We start from the raw sequence: 23,865 nt of genomic DNA on the forward strand, positions 1-23,865 counted from the left end.
GATTTCATGACATTTTCAAAAGTTATACAGGGAATTATTCCTATGTAACAATAGTTGGTGAACATGGGCTATCTCTACTCTATCTTTATCTAAAGGAAATCTATATCAAGTTTCTCTTTTTATCTCATACCAACCATGACCATGGGAAACATTTAAATATGAATAAAAACCTATAGTTCATCCATTAGAAATGAATAAATTGTTTAAAGTGTTTGCTTTGAATCCCTCCCACACCCCTCCACATTTAAACCTCTACATTGGTAGACGAAAAGAAAACTAGTGGGTCAAACTTAACTAGTATCACATATATTCCTTTAAATAGAAAACTTCAAGTACCACCCCACTCTCTTCAACTAATTAATAAAGCAATTTTTCAGTAAAGCTAATAAAAAAATGTAACATATAAGAGAGTTGAAAGCACACATGTGTGAGAAGTGTATGCAAACTTGTTAGCGTACTAAATAGGCTCGCTGACAGTGGGTCAATGCATACATGGTATCAAGTCAACTTCGTTAGGGTACTGAACAGGCCTACTGTTGGGTGAAACTATGTTCATTTAATTCCGTTGTAGTACTTACCCAACTATTTAATTTGTCAATCCGAGGTCCGTAGACTTACGAGACACATGCACTATATATGCAGGACTGAAGTGGAACTAATCTAATCTAATCTAAATTACTGAAATCAAATTAAAGCATTGAAACACTAACTAGGAAAGCAGGAAATTGCATAAAAGAAAAGTGATACAACATGTGAAGAAGTGAATGGCAAACAACAGATATGAGCTCATAACAATAAAACTATGTCAAATTATATTACAATAACTAAATTACAAATCATGAAAGAATCAAAGTTAATCTCCATTCTCTATTATTCCTTATTCCAATGAAGAGAGAGCACTCTCTTATATACATGAGGAAGATAACCTTTCCATAATTACATATCAAATATTCTCTCAAGCACTCTCAACTAGTTTCCCATTATTACAAGATATCATCGCACAAATCTCTCAAACATGATCCCATAAATCTCTCACATATCTTGGATAAGATATGTCTCCATGATTTTCTCCTTAGGATAAGATATGCCTCCATGATTTTCTTCTTAGGATAAGATATGCCTCCATGATTTTCTTCTTAGGATAAGATATGCCTCCATGATTTTCTCCTTAGAAAAAGGCTTGCATAATTATCTCCTTGATATGGTGGAGGAGATATTAATTCTTCACATATTTCCTACACATCACAAAACTCACATATTCTTGAGATATATAAAAATATGTACATTTTCTAATAATTAATCATAAATTCACTTATAATACAAAAATGAATAAAATGGAAAATAAGAAGGTGAAACCCAAATGTATGTATGAAAGTGATATGATAACATGTTAATGGGATGATGAAATGTAAGGAATAGTGAAGAAAAAGGTGGATGAAAATATGACATTTCAGAGTCCCAACATCCTCCCCAACTGAACTTGTTGCATGTCCTCATGCAACCATGCATGGGTATCTTTTAAGAACATTTGGCATATTGAACTTTGGCTTTACATGATGATGTCTTAAATGTTTCCAGGATATGTGAGAGACATTAGTAACAATTTACATTTTCTTATGGTTGGTTCTTGTGTGACAACCATGAGTATGGTTGGTTCTTGTGTGACAACCATGAATACAAAGAATGTTGGTTCTTGTGTTAACAACATTCATTTCATTTTATGTTCTCTTTTCTTCAATAATGTAAACATTCACTGGAAATCATAATGTGCATAAGAAAGCCCTTTCTATAATATTAATGAAGCATGCCAATATTGCGTATGAAACAAAGTGCAACAAAGTATCATTGGAAAATAAATGTTGGTGAATGGTAAATGGAGTGATAGTGGTGAAGAAATGGAATCATGGAAGTGAATATGTAGTGAATGTAGTTCTCCCCCCCTCAATTGAATTGGTTGCATGTCCGCATGCAACTTAACATGGCGCATGAAAGGAAATGTAGCATGGTGAGGGAATTTTCCAAAATATTCAAGTTAGCATATAAGGAATTGCATGATTAAAGATTAGAAAACAACATACCTCTACTTGCCCAAGAATGATGAAGTATGTAATAGGAATGTAGCTGATGTTGCTGCTAGATCAGGAAAATGTGACTGACGTAACTGGATCCTGGAGAATGAAGGAATCTGAACTGCTGATGCTAAATCATGGAAAAGATAAAAGCTGAAAGTGGTACTGTGGTACTCTCATAGATCAGAATGCATACTGCTGTAACTGCTGAGGGAGTCATGAAAAAGTGTATAGTCTTCACCCGCTACAAACCCGATGGTACAATTCTAAACATGCGAATGAATATGTTGATGTCGAGCATGAATAGAAATCATTGGATTACCGGCCATTGATGTATGCCGTTAACCAATGCGAGGCAACTCACCATTGATGTCAATGAGTGCCAAGGTACCGGAGTACATCTTGCAAAGTGCGAATGGATGTGTTGAGGTCGAGCCACTTGCAAGATCTGAAGATCAAGGGACATTGATGTATTCCCATGATCGCCAGCGAGAGAGCTTGCCATTAAGGCATGCAAGCCTCTAGGTACTCAAAATGAACTCTAGTCTATTTCCCAGATAAGGTGCTGAGGTCGATGGGGCAAGACTTGTTGAAAGGTGGGCCTTAAGGAATCCCACATCAGTCAACGCGAGTTTGTACAAAAAGATTTGGTAGGACTATAGATGGAAAGAACTCATGGACAAGCAGTGTGGATCAGCATGGCTAGGAAATCAAGGCAATGTAATCATGGAGAGGGAATGAGTTTTATTCAAAAGGAAAACTAGAAGGCAAAACTAAACTGAAAAGGATAAATGGATGTATGCGATTCAGAAAAATAGGTGTGCATGAAGTCGTGAAAGATAAGGAAATGAAAAATGGGCTTCAACATCAGGATGGTTGATCAGCTTTGAAGGAGAAATGTTACAGTGTCACAGCATGGATAATGGAAAAAGTGGAAATGTTGGTGTATCAGTATGGTCGCTGTGTAACAACAAACATCAAGAGGCGCAAATAGTTTCTGGATAACAGCAAAGGTCATGATGTTTATCACGAGTTACAGCTCCTTCAAGCTGTTTATCAAAGCATGTTTCTCAAAAAGTTCTGTGATCTTTGAAAATCACTTCAGCAGCAAAATGCTATCATTTCCAAAACCTGTCGCCCGCGCTGGTTTCATCATCGACGGCTGTCAAAGTGACTTCAAGAAAACAAATTAGTGTTAAGCGTAAAAACATGCATTCGTATTGTTTTCAAGAATTTATTAAAAAGTCCATTTGCAATTTTCATGGTTTTTTTTTTTTTTTTTAAAGAGAAAAATTAAACAATCGAAAATTTAAATATACAAATAAGGAGGCTGGATAGTTCAATACAAATGGTGGACTGCTACCAAACCAGTGGAATGTTCGATTACTATACTACCGGATTAATATGATGAGAAGCCTACTAGTGCTACTTCTCCTTGGAATTTTCAATATTTGACATTTTATATAGTTTCCTCATTATTAGATCTCTAAGCCAGACTGGTAAATAATACAAGATCGCAGCAAGAGTGGAGTATCGACCGTAAGAAAACCAAGCGGGTGGTTTCGTTTTCTAAATGGCATCCACAGTTTTCTCTGCAAAAACGACTGTTGGAGTGTTGCCAGGCTGTTGAGAGAATTCAATCTGTTCATAGATTGCCTTTGCAAAAGGTTTGTAGAACCTCCACTTTGGATTGTTCTTGTAAACAACTGAAGAATTAGCCCCAATATTGGATTTGATTGCCCCTGGAGCCACTGTGATAACATCTATCCCAAAAGGCTTCAATTCAACTCTCAGAGTGTCGGATAAAGAATGAACAGCTGCTTTGGAAGCGGCGTAAGCACCAGCCCACGGTCCAGGAGTTCGGCAAGGATGTCTATGCGCCCATACTTGTCAACCACGGCCCGCACTGCGTTAGCTACTCCCTGGTCTGAGCGCACATCGACTTCCAATAGGTGCAAACCAGGATGCTTGTCGAGCCGTCCCATGGATGCCAGGGATCGAGCCGTGGCCACGACTCGGTAATTCCGTTGAGCAACCGCAAGAGCCAACGCGTGGCCGATGCCTCCAATTGTGCATCCTGTGATTACAACCACATCCTGTTGCTCTGCCATGGAAAGAAACGATCCGGGTGTGTCAATAAGAAGCAATCCCGTCAATTTTAAATTAGCATCAGCCTTTAGAGTTCATGGAAAATACGTTGCTGCAATCTGCTGAGTGATCCCTAATTAGGTATGAGAATTAATGATGGAAGAGAATCCCAGCTTTCGAAATATGTAAACAAAGAAATAAGAATTGCGCTTTCATTTATTGGTTGCTTATCGTTTTGGTTTTGGTTTGTTGTTGCGGATTGCAGGTTTATGAACAATGGGCGGAGAAATGGGTGGATACTGGTGCATGATGGGAGGATGGTCTCTCCAACGTTTCTATAAACAGGACATTGATGATTTTATCCGTAAAGCTGTAAATATGAGTTTTTTAAACGAATAAATTGGGCATGGAATATATTTTTTCCTAGAAAACTCAAGAGAACTTCAAATGCGGAGATAGCAAAACAGAGAGTGAAAATGATCCTTTTTTCTGACAGATGTGCTGTAACTGATGATGCGAAACGAAAAATCGTCTATAATATTGTGGGTGCACTCTCAGATTTTGTGGAGATTGACTCGGATCTTGGAACTGTCTATTTTGTAACAGTGCCAGTTCGACGTGTAAAGCCAGAGTATCAGGAGTACAGTTATTATTTTTTTTTTTTTTTTTGAGTCAAACCACAATCGATTGGATAAGAATATTCTTCCATGGTGATGCATCGCCACGCTACGGCTCAGCGATAGTTGCAGATTTATGGCATGGAAGGACATGGACATGGACGCTTCTGAACCGAGGATCTTCACTAATTCATAGGCTACCTGAGTATGAAGCTATCTCAGTTTGGTGATATACAGGTTTACAGAACATGAAGTTTGGAGCTGGAATTATTCGGCGAGACATAGAGGTTTCACTCAGATGGAGACCAGATGGAGCTATTAGGAGATACAAATATACATAAATATTTACTCAAAACTTACTATCGACATGGGCGATTTTAAACTGAGGAAATTGACTGATTCACAGGCCTGCTGAGTATCTCCTTTTGGGTAATATGCAGGTTTACATAACAAGATGTTTTGATTGGTCTTTCGGTGCAGTTAGAATTATCCAGCAAGATATAGAGGTTTCCACTTATCAGGTTATTGAATTTGGCCTAGTTCTTTTTCATCAATTAAGTGGCTGTTAGAAGCCGAATTAATTTTGCGTTTCTGGAGCAGTCTAATGGTGATCCAGCGCCTTTCACAAATCATTGATGCGGCAATGCACAGAGGAAGAATCTGCGATTCTTGGTCACTGTCGATGCAGCCTTGAATGTTCTATCTTGAACCTTTCACAAATTCCTTCTTCTTATTTGTTGTTTTAATCTTTGTTTTTTATTGTGAATTTTTTTTATTTTTATTCTTTTTTTTTTAATCAATTAAAAACTAAAATTTAAAAAGAAACTAAACTTTCTTTAAACTTAATTAAATTTATTTTTTCTTCCTCTCTTTTTTTTTTAACAAATGGACACACTGATTTGCGTATTGAAAGATGTTTTTGATCAAGCATATTGCAAAACATGAATTTATTCTTGAAATTAATCTATATCATCCTTATTTTCTGATCCTCAAGATCGTACAGAGACGCAGGAGGAGAGCATACTTATGAAAGCAAATGCTGAAACCTATTTTATGATCCTCGAGATCGTACAAAGACGCAAGAGGAGAGCATACTTATTCTAGGTAAAAGCAAAACTGAAAATGAAAGCAAACACTAAAACTGAAAGCCTACCTACTCTATACTAATTAGAATTTACAAATTAGTTACGTGTAGTTAAACTTCCAATGAAGCCATTCACGCAGCAGTAACAACAATAGATTCAGTAGCAATTTTTCAAATGAAAAATGAAAATATTCGAGAGTGGATGAGTCTAGTTGCTGTAACTGCAAATCAACTAAAAAATAAAAAGATGAATCTAATCTAATACTTACCTGGAACCATTGGTCGATAAAGCTTTGATAAGCACAGTTACTCTCACTCAGATCATGCTGTAACTTCTGTTCTTCTTCTCCAATTTGCTGCTCTTCTTCCTTGATCTCCTGTTCGAATGGTTGTTCGCCATCAGATACGCAGGATTCTTCAGACGTTGAGTCTTCATTTATTTCTTGGGGAGTAGTTGAACCTTTAATTCTTGTCAAGATCTCCTCTTCCAAGGAAGAAGAGATCCCGACTTCTGCTAGGATCTGAGTGAGTAGTTCCAAGCTGAAACTCATTGTTAAATCATGTTGAAAAAAACAAAAAAAATCAGCACACTAAAAATTGAATTAAAAACAAAAGGACCACAGAAATAATCTTGAATTCAATACTCAATTAAACCCTCTTACAAGGACTGCTCATTAATTGAGTAATCGAATGCTTCAATTATAACCATGAACCATGAATTCATCAAACACTCTTCACAGTTGCGAAAATCAAACACACTTGCAGAAATTAAAATTCACACTTGCATAAATGTAAACACACCCTACATGCCCTGATCCATAAGAGGTCGAGCCCATTACGGTATCTCGAATGCGATGCGTAGGCTGTTCCCCACGTCTTACCACCTTAACACCTCGGAGTTAGGAACATGTCTAAACACACTTGCATAAAAATAAAAAAATCAAACTAAACTTCAATCCATCGTGCCTCCCCGGCAACGGCGCCAAAATGTTGGGTGAAACTATGTTCATTTAATTCCGTTGTAGTACTTACCCAACTATTTAATTTGTCAATCCGAGGTCCGTAGACTTACGAGACACATGCACTATATATGCAGGACTGAAGTGGAACTAATCTAATCTAATCTAAATTACTGAAATCAAATTAAAGCATTGAAACACTAACTAGGAAAGCAGGAAATTGCATAAAAGAAAAGCAATACAACATGTGAAGAAGTGAATGGCAAACAACAGATATGAGCTCATAACAATAAAACTATGTCAAATTATATTACAATAACTAAATTACAAATCATGAAAGAATCAAAGTTAATCTCCATTCTCTATTATTCCTTATTCCAATGAAGAGAGAGCACTCTCTTATATACATGAGGAAGATAACCTTTCCATAATTACATATCAAATATTCTCTCAAGCACTCTCAACTAGTTTCCCATTATTACAAGATATCATCGCACAAATCTCTCAAACATGATCCCATAAATCTCTCACATATCTTGGATAAGATATGTCTCCATGATTTTCTCCTTAGGATAAGATATGCCTCCATGATTTTCTTCTTAGGATAAGATATGCCTCCATGATTTTCTCCTTAGGATAAGATATGCCTCCATGATTTTCTTCTTAGGATAAGATATGCCTCCATGATTTTCTCCTTAGAAAAAGGCTTGCATAATTATCTCCTTGATATGGTGGAGGAGATATTAATTCTTCACATATTTCCTACACATCACAAAACTCACATATTCTTGAGATATATAAAAATATGTACATTTTCTAATAATTAATCATAAATTCACTTATAATACAAAAATGAATAAAATGGAAAATAAGAAGGTGAAACCCAAATGTATGTATGAAAGTGATATGATAACAGGTTAATGGGATGATGAAATGTAAGGAATAGTGAAGAAAAAGGTGGATGAAAATATGACATTTCTGAGTCCCAACACCTACTGACAACAATGTAATTATAGGAAAAAGAGTTTATTTAATATTGAATAGATGTAGGTTAATACTAAAACCCTCCTATCTATCATTACCAGGATTAGGAAGAAATATAAAATAATAAATATTCCCTTTTGATCAAATTCATTGTTTTAGAACTAAACATTCTAGTACTTTCACTTTTAAGAACTTATATTATGTTGATTTGTTTATATGCGACCTTAGGAAATGGTTTCATGTGCGAGAATATTTCAAAACTTTTATTTCAATCTTTGATAAATTAAGTCTTATTATCTTAACAATATATAACAACTTCGTCCCTGTGTGTCGCTAAGCGTTGTGGTCACAACATCCCCCTTAATTTTGAAAAAAATATGGGGTCCTCCATATGAATATTGTTAATGTCATTTTTGGTTTTCTTTGCTTTGCTTTAAGTGTTTTATACTTATTGTGATCACCCCATTTGGTGATGCCTCTCCCATCACATTTTGATCACATAAAACTTTCTTGTCTTTGAATGATCTCGGTGATTTTATTTGATGCATGAAATTTTAGTGCATCTCACTTATGATTTGAAAGATTGATTGCTTTTATCATTATGACGCCTTATTTTGGTGATTTCCTCCATTTAATTGCTTGATAAGTCTTTAACTTAGACTTGACATCACATGCCCCTTCACACACATAATAAATATTATGTATACATTATATCGTATTATATATATTATTATAACTTATATATAAATATTATAAAAAATATTACACATGTTAAATACACTACCAATTATATATAAAAACATTATGTATAAATATAAACCTTTAATGCATTATATTATTATATAAACTCACATTGTATGCTTTATATATATTATTATTTATTGTTTCATAATATAATATATACTTTACGTATTATATCCATGTTAAATATGTTATATTTACGTCAAAGGCCTTATTAGTCCCTGCCCTGACTATAGCGTTCGATCGAACGTTTGACCGCCTATTAATCCATCCGTTGACCGTTTTTTTTTATGTTTTCTTGTGTTTTAACCAAAGTTTAATCGTAGCAATTTTGTTCACTTAAATTTTATCCAAAGTTTTAACTCTGAAAGCGCATTGTACCTCTTATTGCAGGCTTCACGTGGCCCGATGCAAGAAAATTGTGGCAATACTATTTTAACCAAAGTTCTGTCATTTTATATACCATGTCATTTTATATACCATTTCCAATTTGTATTTTATCCAAAGTCTGGAAAATTATGGTGACAAACATGAAACTTAGGTGCATGCAAAGTTTATTATATAGCTGCCACCTCTCACGCAGCTTGCTACCACTGTCTGCCACCGTCTGCCACCTCTCAAGTAGCTCGCTACCACATTAAGGTACCTTCCTAATTTCTGAAGGAGGGCTAATGTTTCAGAGCCTTCACAACCTGCCATCTTCAGGCGAGCTTCCGGTGATAAGGTGACATTATTAGTTAATTTCTTAGCTACTTCTTCGCTTCCCTTTCTTTATATCGAATGACATCCGCTCACAAGTAATTGTGTTGCAGGTATGCTCTGCGAACGTTATCTCGTTTTCCCTTGGTCAAGATGCCAGTATGAGGATGGTCTTCTGTGAATGAAGCTTCAGGTTTTCCCTGATACTTTTGATTATTTTCCTTGTAGTTTATGCTATAAGGTTTAACTCCTCCGTTGATGTTATTATGTCTCCAGACCTCCCTCAGCTGGAACGACTCTCCTCAGGTAAGCTAGAGTTCATGTTCAGTCTTTAAATGTTTATGGAAGGTTATGAATTCGGAGTTTAATCCTTTGGTTGGCCTCACAGGTAACCCTCTGTCCATTATTACACTTGGAGCAGTATTACTCTTGGAACGTAGCTGTGAAAGGTAGCCTAACAATGTACCCCTCCGCTATGCCTCCAGGTTGGTCTATTAAGAACCCCCGATGGCATTGACCTGGAACTTCATGCTTAGCTGTTGATCTATGGTTAGATTAATTAAGGGTTTTTACAATTTATGATGGTAGGGTTTGCTGGCTCTCAACACAGCCAAACCCTCGTCACATTACCAGCAATTCCTATCTCTATTTGCTGGATTGTTATGAGGCCCAGACTATGTATTATGTTTTTGATAACATCTTAGTAATGATAACATCTTGAATTTAAGCTATGGATGTTAAATTTGGGCACAAATGTTTGTTGGGTTTTTCAGGTGTGGAGTATATCATATCAGAGCGTTTGTTTGAGGCTCTCCGTGAAGAAGAGCAGAAGCTTTGGCATTCTCACTGTTACGAGGTATGTGTCACTATATCATTAGATGAATTTCTTGTGGCTCCATTTTGTGTATCTGAATATGCGATGGTGTGTAGCATGGCACCAAAAAATACAAACTAGCATCAATTTATTTTAATCTTTAAATCTAATGCGCCAAGAACTCCTGCATTCTGAAACTGCTTGTTAAAATGGTACTAACAAAAAATACAAACTAGCATCAATTTATTTTAATCTTTAAATCTAATGCGCCAAGAACTCCTGCATCTAGAGGAATCTGAAACTGCGTGTTAAAATGGTACTATGTTGTGGCTCAGGAATCTGAAACGGTGTGTTGAAATGGTTCTATATTCTGAAACTGTGTTAAAATGGTTCTATGTTGTGGCTCAGGAATCTCCTCTACCTCTTGCAATGACTTGGTAAGCCACCACGGCTTCCTAACAATCCTTGAAGGTAAAACTATCTCTGTATCTGTACTAGAACTTGGCTGATCTGAATCTTCTCTTGCTGATTGTTGCTCAGCAATCAGGACAACAACTGTTTCTACCTCTTTAACCTTTGCTGGAGGTCCCTGTGACCCTGAAGACCATGCATCTTCATCAACCTTCAAATCTCAACTCACTAGTATCTTCCTCTTAGGTGAAACATATATCTTGTAAGTCGTAGAAAACTCATTATAGCCAGGTAGAATACCATTCAAAATAGAGGGTCCAAGCTTTGTCCTCTTCACCCCTGGAACATGAATGTAGATTGGACTCCCAAACACTTTGAAATGAGAAACATAAGGTTTTTCTCCTATAAAAGCTTCTCCTGGAGTCTTGTCCTTCAACACTTGGTGAGGACACCTATTTAGTATGCAGATTGCCGTACAATGTGCTTCTGCCCAAAGAAACATAGGCAGATTTATGTAATGAACTATGGAATTAGCAGTTTCTACTGTGGACCTGTTCTTTCTTTCTGCAACCCCATTCTACTGTGGGTTGTAAGACGCCATAAATTCCCTTTTTCTCCTGCTTCTCTGCGAAAAGAATCAAAACCATTGGAGGAATACTGTCTGTTATTGGTACCTTGATCTTCCTACATGTGTGGTTCTCAACAAGAGCTTTAAACTCTCAGAACTTGTTAAAGATCTCAGTCTTGGTATTCATTAAATATACCCAGGTTTTCTTGGAAGAATCATCTATGAATGTAACATCATAGAGATTGCCTGTCAATAATGATGATGGCATGGGTCCACAGAGATCTGAATGAATTAGATCAAAGATCCCTCTTGATCGGTAATCACCGCTTGGGAAAACAGCCTTGGCATGCTTGCTGAATTCACATTTCCTTGCACACTTGTATCCTCTCCACCTTGAAATCAGAAAATCCAACCAACATATCCTTCAGAAGAGGCAAGGATCCATAGTTCCGTTGACCAAATCTTCTTTGCCAAAGCTCACACAGATTGTCACTGCTAGTCAACAAGGCTTTCTGTTTCATGTGATTTGCTAGCAGTCTGTAAAGTATGCCTTTGCTGCAACTATTTACTAAGATGGTGTAACTTTTGCATTTGCCTTTTCTCCGTATGGTTGCATGTCATGTATACAGTAGCACTTGCAAAACTCACCACTTTCAACTATCTAATAAAATTTGCCCTCGAATTCATCTGCTTACAAAATACTAAATAGTGATAGAGGAGACCTGTCACACACCTTATAACATGGTTCTGATACCATGCTAGATTTTAGGGGTTACCATAAAATAATATGCACGCTAAACAGAAAGAGACATGCCCAAATAATACAATCTGTTTCAGTACTCAATTGATTATATTTTACAATTCAAGAGCTCAGATGTATACTAGTTTGGGCAGGGCTGCTTACATAACAAACAACTCGCTGACCTAATAAAACCATGGGTGGTAAATCTGTGTGCATACAGAATCATGTGGACAATATTAAACTATTAACATGTCAAACTGACTTTAAATATTCTAACAGCCTAGACACTGTTTTCATTCAAGTCAATTCAATGATTCAGCCTTGCTGCAAATGAGCTCTGATGCTTAAATGGTTTTATTATGTTTCAGGCTCCAGCTGCTTCCTCTGAGTTTTCCTCAAGCAACCGTTAGTTCATTTCCTATGGAGCCATTAAAGGAGCGCACTTTGAGAGAATGATGTTATCTTAATGGACGTCTTAATGCTTGGATTCTAACCCTGAAATTCAAGTCTATTATGACCAAGCTTGTGTTGTTAAACAGGTACATACTCTGACAGGCAGATCAAATTGTGAGTCTTTGGAGATGGCCAACAGTTCATATTTTGTCACTTCATTAAACTAACCTATTTTTCTCTGATATATATTATGATTTTTGTTGGTATTTTATATGTGCAGACTGCAAAGTGAAATTGCTCTATAAATAAGATATTTAAGTTTCTTTTGGTTGCAATTGGAAGCACTTCTTGGGATTATGCGATGTGCATTTACAAGGCCATTTCTTGGGATTATGCGATGTGCATTTACAAGGCCATAAAATAACAGGCAACAGAAGACAAATGGGTTTAGTATGCAGCCTATATATTAAACTCTTTAAGTATAAAAAATATTCATATGGTCACTGCTTAACTATATCCCTCTATCAGCTTTTATTCCAAGATCAGGCCTTGGAAAAACTCTTTTGTCGAGGCAAACAATAACTCAGCTACTCTCTAATGGGCATGCATTCTATTAATGGAATAATCTAAAGCAGTATGTGTTGCTGATGCTGGGAGAATGACATCCTCCTGGGTTTCACATCAGTATATCTGTCATTTGTGAAGATCATTGCCAAAGCTGGGAGGTTCTTCTCTTCAGGTACTTGGCAGGCAAAAATCAACCACTACTTTTCATTTACCTCTACGTGTTCAGGGCCAGTGTTTCTCAGCTAGTGCAAACCTCAAGGTAATTGATAATACTACCTTTCGAAGTGGTTATGCTACAGTGATGAACTGCGGTCTTTTATGGACAGAATAATGCCTTAACTGAAAATTATTTTCCTTTTACTGCCATCCAGTTCTTCTTGTGATTTAAATGTAATATTATATTGCAATGCCTCTCAAAATTTGTGTTTTCTTTAATTTTATTTTCCAGGAAATCTTTGAAGAATCAGACAATCAGGAATCTCTAGAAAGCTGTGGACCAACCTGTGATGGGGAATCTACAGGAGGTCCTTTACTTGTTGAAACGAACAAGACTGAGGGCATTCCATACACTTTGGATAAAAATTTAAATAGTTCAGGCTTAAAGCATGCAAATGGAAGGCTGATGGTAATAGATGGGACAGCTGCAATGTACAGATCATACTACCAGCTGATGGGTATGCGATAAATACATCCTCCATTTTCATCCTACCTTACAACTCGTGTTGTTCTTCACATGAATCAGGACAGCTTTAAGCGTTTGTATTGTATTGTCCCTGCAGACCCCGGCAGGGACTACCGCCACGGCAGTGGCTCCTTGTTTTAAGGGAAGGCTCTCCACCGACCTCCATCGTCCGTCGAGAGCCTATGAGAAACCACCACCTTTTTATCTCTACACATTTAATACTGTTGTTTCTGGGCATTTATCATTGAGTTTTAGATGGAGCCACCACAAAACTGATATGCCTGCACTTGTAAACCTACTCCGTTGACTTGTACTTCCACTCTTGAAACCACTGTCGAGGAAAGACCTTCACTGGCATGCTCACTGGTTCAGTCCTGACTAGAATTTGGTATGATAAGGTTTGGTCTTCATTGACCGGTAAATGTTCTTATATTACTGGCTCTTTAGAGGCTGTCTCTGCTTCCTTATCTACTTCCTTGAAGGGTTGTGCAATTGGCTAACTCTGTGAAGATTTTGGTAGGGTCGATAAAACCACAATCCTTACAAATCACATGGCCAAGCAAAGTACCAAATGGTTTATTAAATTCAGGGATATTGCAAGACCCTTGATCCTTTGCTTGCCCCATGTTTTTCAAGGGTAAAAAGTTTTTGTTGATAGAAGTATTATTATTTTACATAATTAATTATTTATTTATTTTTGTTATTATTTCTTTATTATTGTTATTTTTTGTCAAAATTTTTATTTCTAGTGGTTATTACTCATATAATTCTTTTACAATGAGATCTTTTTTCCTTCTCTTTTATTTCATTTATTTGTATTGAGATGTAATTTTTATTTGTATTTATAATTAAAACTACTCTAGATCCATCTTAACTATGAAGCACCAAGAGAGAATAAATCTCTCGACGTGCAAACATTTCCTCAAGTTTTACACTTAGAAAGAGATTTGCACCTGGAAAGATTTGATTCTTTAGAGCACTTAATAGATCCAAAGTTAAAGCAGATCTAAGATGGCTTTTATAGTATTGAAAAATATATATAGTTTTTATAAAATTAACATACATCTTTTGGAGATAATAACAATGTTAAAAATAATATTAAAGACGTACGAAAATTATTAAACAAATTTAATAATGAAATTTTATACATTAAATTGGCGTTTAATTTAATCATAATTCTAAAATTAGGTTATAGCTTCTTGGGGTAGCAATGATTGTGATATGAACTCTTATGAAATTATAAATTTGTTATAAAATTTAATTAAAATCACACACACACACATATATATGAAATGAGTTATGGTTTTTTTGGGCATATGATTTAAAATGTATATATATGTTTAACTCATATTTTAATTCTTTTTATAATTATTAATAATAAAATTTAAAATAAAATTATAATTTAGTTAATTTTTATGATTTTTCTATAGTGTATGATGAAGTAAGTGTTTTGATGTTTATTGGTGTTTACCAACCATTTAGTTTATGTATCATGGATTAATGTCTATAAATATTTACAAACCATTTAATTTAGGCATAGTCTAACTAATAGAGGAAATTATTTTTTGGTTGGAATATGGTAATACAATTTCAAGCAAGATTATGATTTCTTGTTGTTTAAAATGCACATTTGAATACATAAATGGATTTAACACTCTTAAAAACCCGTTGTACACTTAAACTTTGCAAATTAAAAACTTAAATTTATGATTAAAAAAATTCTCTATCAAATTTTGAGCAATTGATCATAAAAAAAAATAATAGAAAAAACCATTTCATATTAATTAAACTATACTTTTAATTTATATATTTACATTAATTATAAATTATAACTTAACATAAAAAGAAATTACATATATAAATATAATATAGTATATGCATGGTCAACATAAGGTCTTTTATTAATTCAACTATGTTTTTAATTTATATAATTACATTAATTATATTTTATTATTAACATCAAAAAATTACTTATACAAATATAATATAGTATATGGATGGTCAACATAGGGTGATAGTGTATGCATGGTCAACATAAGGTGACTCCATTGTGACCATTTTGGAAAATTGATTTGCATGATCAATCGTAGGAGTGGTTTAGTTCATGTAATGAATTTTAAAGGGTTATTTTTTTGGAAAGAAAAACCGATTATATTTCATTGAAAAAACAAAAGTAGTTACATATTAGTCTTTGTTCCAAAAAGTTTTAGTACACAATAAAAGTTTCTTAAAAAAGGGAGATCTTTGTAAAACTCTATTCACCAAACTAATTGTCTAGTGAAAAACATAGAAAGTGATCTAATAATTTATATCGATCTAATAATTTATAATTTGATAGACAATTAAAACAAAAGTACTCCTAAGAGGCTTTACAAACGCTCACAAGAGGATTCTAAAGGGTTACTTACATCTATGGGCAGGGGAAATATAAGGAAATTGACAATACACACTGAAGCTCAAACCCAACCATAGTAATCCGGTTGTCCTTCATTCAAATTGTTTGGCACGAAACAATTGTAACAAGAGCTGCAAATATTGAAGTTGAAAATACAACATAATATCACCATTGATTTTCTATTAGTATGTTTGTTTTTGAAAGATAATGAAGTTGTTTCTTTTAGAAAATATATTAAAAAATTTGGACATGTGACCCTTTCGAATTGTCGAGAATTTCATGATGAGAGACATGTGTAACACATGCATCTAAAATCTAATATCTGGCAAGGTGCATGACAATCACAATTTAAAGATAATTGAAATAATTATTTCATGTTTTTTATTTAATCAAATACCAATTACAGTCTACAAGATGACCTGTATTATAACCACGTATCTCTCATGCCATGAGACCCCCGAGCCCCTAAGCAACATGATTATTTCCCTATAAAACATATAATCTTCAGAAAGCTATGGAAAGGAAATCATGTCCTTTCTACAACCATAGAAAGACTTGTCGCTATACCAACAATATTCTTTCTCGATTGGCTGGTACTTTAAATAGAAGCAACACTAGTAAAGGTAAGTAGAGCTTACTAGTAAAGAAACGAAAACATTGATTTCTTGAAAGGGAAAGGGTTATGATTGCACTTATGTGGCTCCATTGACGCCTTTTGCCATTGTAGGGTTAGAAATTACAAGTTCAAGTATGGTCTGTCAAGGATGAATTAACGACTCAAACTGGCAATTAATGGTTATGGTATTGGAAAAACAACATCACATTTCCTCTTCCTTACCATTGGTGGGTGCATGTATTCCACAACGTTGCTTTCATCATTGAAAATTGACGTAAAATTTTATAGACTAAGCATTTCCACTACTAGTTGAGTGAAATTGATTCGTTGCAACATTTTCTCGTACTAGGCTTTCACCAACAACGTGTGGAGCCTTTACTTTTAGGCTTGAAAAGGGCCTAACTTCCCTTGAAGAAAAAGGTGATGCAAACCAGAGATAGAGGGAAACTCAAAACTTGTGATATGAATCTTAGTATCTACACATTTAGTGTCTCTTTAAGAGAAAGCCTAAACCTAATCATTCTCCAAAAGCCAAACTACACAAAAAAGGAAACTAACAATAGTTGAATGCATTTCATTGGTTGGTTCCTAAATGCATCGAATTCTTCTTGCTTCTTCCTTGTAAGAACTGTTAGTTGTCCATTTGGAAATAGAGGATTGTGTTAGAGTTGGTTGGTTTACATAGGTTATATGCACCAGGTATAAAGGGCACTTCTTTATTGTCAGGTAAAAAACTACTTTTAAATCTTTTAATTAATATTGGATAGAACCAAACCTACAATTTTCCTAGTTGAAGAGGCTTATGAATAAGAATGAACAAGATTCATGAGGCAAGCCCCATACATATCTCTTTGCCATTGGGATGCAGATTAGAATTGATGCTAGATGAAGAGAAAGTAGCAATTAGGGAGATTACTAAGTTGCAGAAACCAACATGAAGAAAGGAAACATATATTATCTTCTAAACTTATTCAAGTAAATGTCCATCCCATAAATTCAATTTATTTTACTCTGTTTCTAAAAAAATTGATTAGGCATAATTTGAGCAATAATCGGTGATAGGCTTCATTCGAGTGAAATCATAGACAACTTCACTATCTACTTAATTTCAATAACATTTGAATTAGAACCATGGATATACACCCTACCCTTAATAATTACAATTAGAGACAAGCTAACCAAACTTAATATCTAGTGGGTAAGGTATTTTGACTCATAAAGCATTAGTGCTCACTACTATTGCAGAGGACTTGGACATCCTGGTGACCAGAGTACGCATTCTAATAGATTTACATCGATCTTAGTTGAGAATTTATGTTCTCTGGCCCAAAAATACAGAGAACAATGCAATTGATATCTAGTGATTGATTGATGCAAATATTGCACCTTTGATGAGATAAACAACCTGGTGTTATCAATCTTAATGCTATGTACAAAGTCCCAATTGGAGACACCCCCTACTGCAGAGCCAAGCACCTTCCAGTTAAAGCTCTCTCCCTATTTCATCCATTTTTCTTATATAAAGTATATTACTCATGACTTTTGTGTGAAAGATGAAAGTAATTTAAATTTTGTCAAAACACCACTTCCAAAATGACCCTGCTAGTGCCATTGCCTTGTTTTGGAAGCTATAAATGTAGGAAACTATATTGACAACCCATTGGCGGATATGGATGCCGACTTCTAGAACATAGTATCATCGACAACCTCCCCTCTTCTTTAACTATTTATGTGTAACAATGGTACATAAGATCATCATCAACCTTCTATGTTCTATGAGTATTTATGTATAATAATGGCTAAAGGAGAATTTTAGTATTTCTAGGTAACATTTGTTGAAAGAGAATGTTAGATGAAGACATCTATATTTAAATAAAGGCATTTGTATCAGGCTATAAAATATTAATTCATCATTTTAAAATTTGGAAAATATCTCTATATCAATACCTTTGTACTTGACTTGTTGTTGTTTATTCTTTTGATTCATTTAGAGATTCATAAAATTATCCATACATGTGAGAACATACCTTCAATTTGTAATAGTGGTAAACTTATCCAAAAATGCCTAATTGGGAAGATATATGTAAGAGCATACCTTTAGTTTGTAGCAGTGGTAAACTGATCCAACAATGCCTAATTAGGAAGATAAATGGGAAGATATATGCAACAACATACCTTGTAATGAACAAAGTTTGCATACTCAGAGGAATGCTCTGATACCAATGTAACGAGCAAAGTTCGCATACGCAGCAGAGTAATATTCAGAATACTTCAAAGACATCCATTGTAGGACAAGTAATTGTATATTGATTAATATATATTGAATTGATATGAGATGATTACAATGAGGGTGAGGGCTTGCTTATATACCCTAGGCAAATACCTCTTCACCAATGGTCATGTCCTTAAGGACATACCTCTTCATTAACTAATTACTAGTTAATTAATCATTATTTATTATTATTAATGTTTACATTATTTGTATTATTTTATATATATTTTATTCATAACATTGCCTTCCTCTTCAAAAAGCTTTGTCCTCAAAGCTTACTGATGAAAAAGCTTGATCTCTTTTTCTGTTTTGAATGTCTTCTCGTCTCGGAACTGTCATCTTTGTTGATACAAGACGATATGATCCTTTGAGTGATAAATAAAATTGTCGAATTGAGAATGGATTTGACCATCCTAGATTAATCTTCTATGGAATATTCCGATCACTGGAAATTTGTAATGAATTGTTATCATAGGACTGGATTATGCAAACTTCAATATTCCCTGGAACATAAATATGATGTTTCTATTCTGAATGGTTCAAATATGTAGACTAACTTGGTTGTCTGCTCTTGTGATTCAAATGTCGATAAGGAGTTCTTGCGGTTTGATTTCGCCCCAATCTGTTCATGGTGATTTCTCGATTTACTTCAAGTATTTTTGTTGTTGGGTTGATTACTGGATCATCATTTTGAATTTCCATTGTTTGAGCTACAAGATCTGAATATGATTTAACTTCTATTGGTTTCTCGTTTTCTTGAGTTGTGATATTAACTGGATCGGTATTTGTTCCTTTATCTTCAACTTGGACTGTTATGACTGGAGACTTCAATACTTCTTCTTGAGTAAGTTGTTCTAACTTGTCATTTAGTGACTTCTTGTCACTTTTAAGCTTCTTTATTTGCGTAAGTAAGAATTGATTATGATTCCATAGACATAAAATTTCTTCGCTTTCTGGATTGTTGACTTTATTCTTAGTATCTTTCTCATCTTTTAAATTTTTTATTTGTTCTAATAACCTTTGATTAAGGGTTTTTAAACACAAATTTTCTTCTTCCTTTTCTGATAGATTCTTTTTGAATTTCTTCTTGAAACATTCATTTTCTTCCTCTATATTTTTTCTAGTATTTTCGGACTTCTTGACCTTCCCAAGTAATTTTTTATTATGGTGGCTTAGACGCCAAATTTCTTCATTAATTTCTGTTGATTCTTCATAAAATCGATCTTCAAGATATTTATACTTATTTTCTGTTGCTTCATTTTTCACTGAAGTTCTGCAAGTTCTTCTTCTAATCTTTTTATTTGCATATGCTCTTCACCTTGACGTTCTTTTGTACTAAATAATTTCGTACATATTGGACAATATAAATTGCTATATTTTTTAATCCACTAATACCCAATTTCTGTTTTACAAAATAGACATCTAGTCCAAAATATTGACTTATTTACGAAATTCATCTTTAATTTAAATTCCCCTTATAACTTGATAACTTCATCAACACTATTGAGTTGAATTTTAAATTTTTATTTATTTTATTTTATTTTTATTTCGTATAAATTATTATTATTTTTTAACTATATATATTTTTATTAATGCCCTTTAATTATATCACCTTTCTATAATAATGAAATATATTTTTTTCAAAATCTTTTTTATAACTTTTTTTCCTCTTCTTAAATCACGTTTCTAATAGGCCCACTTTATATAACAAATTTCAACTACTCTTAGCTTTTGGGATGTGGGCTTGGCAAATTTAAATAATAAGCTCTTCTAAGGTGAAGTATATGCACTTAGTAAATCATTTGTTGGATATAATTGCTACTTTGAGAAAACCCCTTAATATTTTTATAATTCCACTTAGAACTATTCACCTTAACAATTTTTGACTTACACAATAAAATTATCATTTTTTAATAAAAGTTCACTCTAACTAAAAAACGTGACCGTATGAATCGTCAGTTCACACTATACAAAGGGATAACTTCACACACAAAATTAATGTAGGCTACAGAAAAATTATACGAAGGGCGGGGAGTGGTGGTCGATTAGGCTGCAGAAAAATTATATGGAGGGTGGCTTTGATTAGGCTTTCGTTAGGTCGATGGTTGATGTCCTACACCGGAGGCAGGGGTGGATGGCTGACAGTTGGTCGGTCAGTAAGATGCCAGTGAACTGGAGTCTGTTGGGCAACCAGTCAGAAGTTGAGCGAGGTAGAGATTGGGTTACGACGGCAACAAAAGAATGAACTTCTCGTTCGGTTCCGCAATGTGTGAAGGTGACGAGAAACCTGGGAGTGGAGGTGGACGATGGCAACGAAAGGGCCAGACATCAACAACAATAAGTGGTCATGTGCAGGAAAGATGACCGGCCGTGGTGGTTTTAACTGGTAAAATTGTTTTTATTTATTTATCTTTATATTTTTTTGGATATATATATATATATATATATATATTATTTTTTTAATATATATATATAATTTATTTTTTTCACCAACTTGTTTTGTTATTTACTTTTTTTCTTAATATATACTTTATTTTTATTTTTAATTATTAATAACTTTTTTATACTCACTTACTTTTTTTAAGATTATTCTTTTATCCCCAAAAACTTAAATGACGATACTGGTGAAATGGAGAAACTTCAAAATTATGGAGCAAAACGCTTCAATCGTGATGACAATGAAGTTGATAGAGAATTTAATGACCAAAGGCCCAGTGATCAGCGAATGTGATTCTGATATCAATGTAATCAACAAAATTTGTGTACTCAGAGGAATGCTCTGCTACCAATGTAACGAACAAAGTTCGTATATGCAACAAAGTAATCTTCAGAATTGATATATTTATTAGTGTATATTGAATTGATATGAGATTATTATAGTGAGGGCGAGGGTCTGCTTATATACCCTAGGTAGATACTTCCACCAACGGTCATGTCCTTAAGAACATACCTCTTCATTAACTAATTACTAGTTAATTAATCGTTATTTATTATTAATAATGTTTACATTATTAAGATTATTTTATATATTTTTTATTCATAACGCTTCAGTTTGCGGCAACGTTTAAATGAGAATCCATATAGACTTCCATCTTTACAAAAATAAAATATATCATCGCATCATCACATGTAGGAAGGGATCATAATCTAGAGTTTTAGTGGCATCAACAATGCTAGTCAGGTGCTAACAACATCGAAGCAATCAAGCAATGAAGAGAGTGAGACAACTAACCAAATGCTAACACCATGGAAATGATTAGGCAGTGCCAACAATGTGCAAACAACATTCAAGAAAGTACTTTGTATTTGTTTTAGAAACTTATCTGAGCATTGATAGTATTATGTAACTTTTTAAGAAATACTAGTTAGCCAAAAGTTAAGATATCCAAACATGGAAGGTCCCACTCTTTCGCTTTGGCAAAACATGCAGAAGTGACAAACAATCACATCTTCATTGAAGAGACGAGGGTCATTGCAAGGATCGATCATTTTCATCACCGTAAGTTTAGGGAGGCCTTAGAGACAATGGTTGGAATATTAACAGGTGTTGGATCCCTACTTTGTATTACTAAATTCTTATAATATTTAATTATTTATTTTAATCAGAATTTATGGTATTCCTTTATTTCTTATTTATTTACTATTCATTTTTATTTTATTTTTAGTTTTATTTTTGACCACATTATTATTATTATTATTTTGGATTTAAACAATAAAATTGAGTTAATTCATTATTTTGATTTATATTTTATATTTTATTCATTTTCTTATTATTATTTTTAGTTTTATTGTTTAGAATAGTTAAATTTCACCTTATTATTTATTTTGATTTATATTTTATATTTTTTTCATTTTCTTATTACTATTTTTAGTTTTATTGTTTAGAATAGTTAAATTTGCCCTTATTATTTTTATTTTGTCTATTTATTTATTTATATTTTTTTCCATTTTCATATTACTATTTCTCAATTTTATTGTTTAGTTTAATTAAGTTTGATTTTCGTTTTGATTAAAGTATTAATAATAATAATAAAATTAATATAATTCTTTATTTACAACTAATTTCCATCTATTATTTTATTTTATTTAAAAAATTGTTTATTAATTAATGATAATTTTTTAGTTAAAACTAGCTCTTATATTCTAATGGCTAAAAAACATTTCTTTATCTATGTAATCTAATGCCTAGTTCTTCATCTTGCTCTGAAGATGAACCACACTAGGCATACCTGGTTCTTCATCTTGCTCTGAAGATGAATCACAATAGATGGTTTGAAACACTTCGACTTATAGTTTATTTATGTGATTTTTACTTAAAAAAAATTTCACAATATCCAATTTTTTTGGTTTTAACATTTATATAATAATTCAAGCTAAATTCATAATCCAAAATCAAAATATCCCAAGTTTACCAGTACTTCCATGGATACTTAAAATATCCCAAAAGCATTGAGATACATGAATTTTGTAATAAGACTCCAAACCTTATCCACCCATAAAAATTAACATAATAAATTTCATATTATTTTCTTGTATTAAAACTCCAGTGCAAATAAATGTTTCTGGTCGAACAAAAGATTAAGCCGAACATTAAACCCATGAATAGGAAACAAATGGAAAGCTAGGTTAAAACAATATCTTAAAACTATTACTAATTTATTTTGTTTGTTCAAATCTTGACTTTACTTATTTTTACGTATTCTAGTTAAGGATTTAGTTATTCTAACTTAAAGTATCATGCATGCGAAGATTCAAAATCCTATTACAAGTAAATGATGGTGGGTAATTTTAAGTTGTGGTACATCGAATTCATAACGAAGATATTGTTAATTTTATTATTGATTTAATTGGAAGTTAAAAAAATATATAAATTTTAATTTTATATATATAATATTGATATTTGTTATTTGTTAGGAGGGTTAGTTTAAGGGATTTAAAGTTAAAGAAGTTTTTTTTATATTATTGTTGATTTTTGAAAAAAATTTGAGTTAATAATTTATTTAATATATATCAAAATATTTGAAATTTAATTAATAGTAAAATATTGGTGTTAATATGATTTTTTTTTAAGTCTAATAGTTAAGAGTATGTGTTTTTTTAGAATTTATTTATTTATTTATTTAATTTTTTTCCCTAAAAAATAAAATATTTTTAAAATTTTTAT

At 33.4% G+C, this 23,865-nt stretch overlaps 1 long non-coding RNA gene and 1 pseudogene across 1 annotated transcript; one reads left to right on the forward strand and one right to left on the reverse strand.

Moving 5' to 3' along the window:
• Positions 1-3,494: 3,494 nt before the first annotated feature.
• Positions 3,495-4,193, reverse strand: LOC149144859 (short-chain dehydrogenase ptmH-like; annotated as a pseudogene).
• A 5,433-nt stretch (positions 4,194-9,626) lies between these two features.
• Positions 9,627-12,274, forward strand: LOC149144860 (uncharacterized). Its single transcript, XR_016264742.1, has 3 exons — positions 9,627-9,726; positions 10,015-10,097; positions 12,145-12,274. It is a non-coding gene; the product is annotated as an uncharacterized LOC149144860 (long non-coding RNA).
• Positions 12,275-23,865: the final 11,591 nt, after the last annotated feature.

Source organism: Pinus tabuliformis, chromosome X (genome assembly GCF_031772625.1).
Source record: "Pinus tabuliformis cultivar Carrire ecotype Pingquan chromosome X, CPIR1, whole genome shotgun sequence".
In the NCBI taxonomy this organism is placed as follows: domain Eukaryota; kingdom Viridiplantae; phylum Streptophyta; class Pinopsida; order Pinales; family Pinaceae; genus Pinus; species Pinus tabuliformis.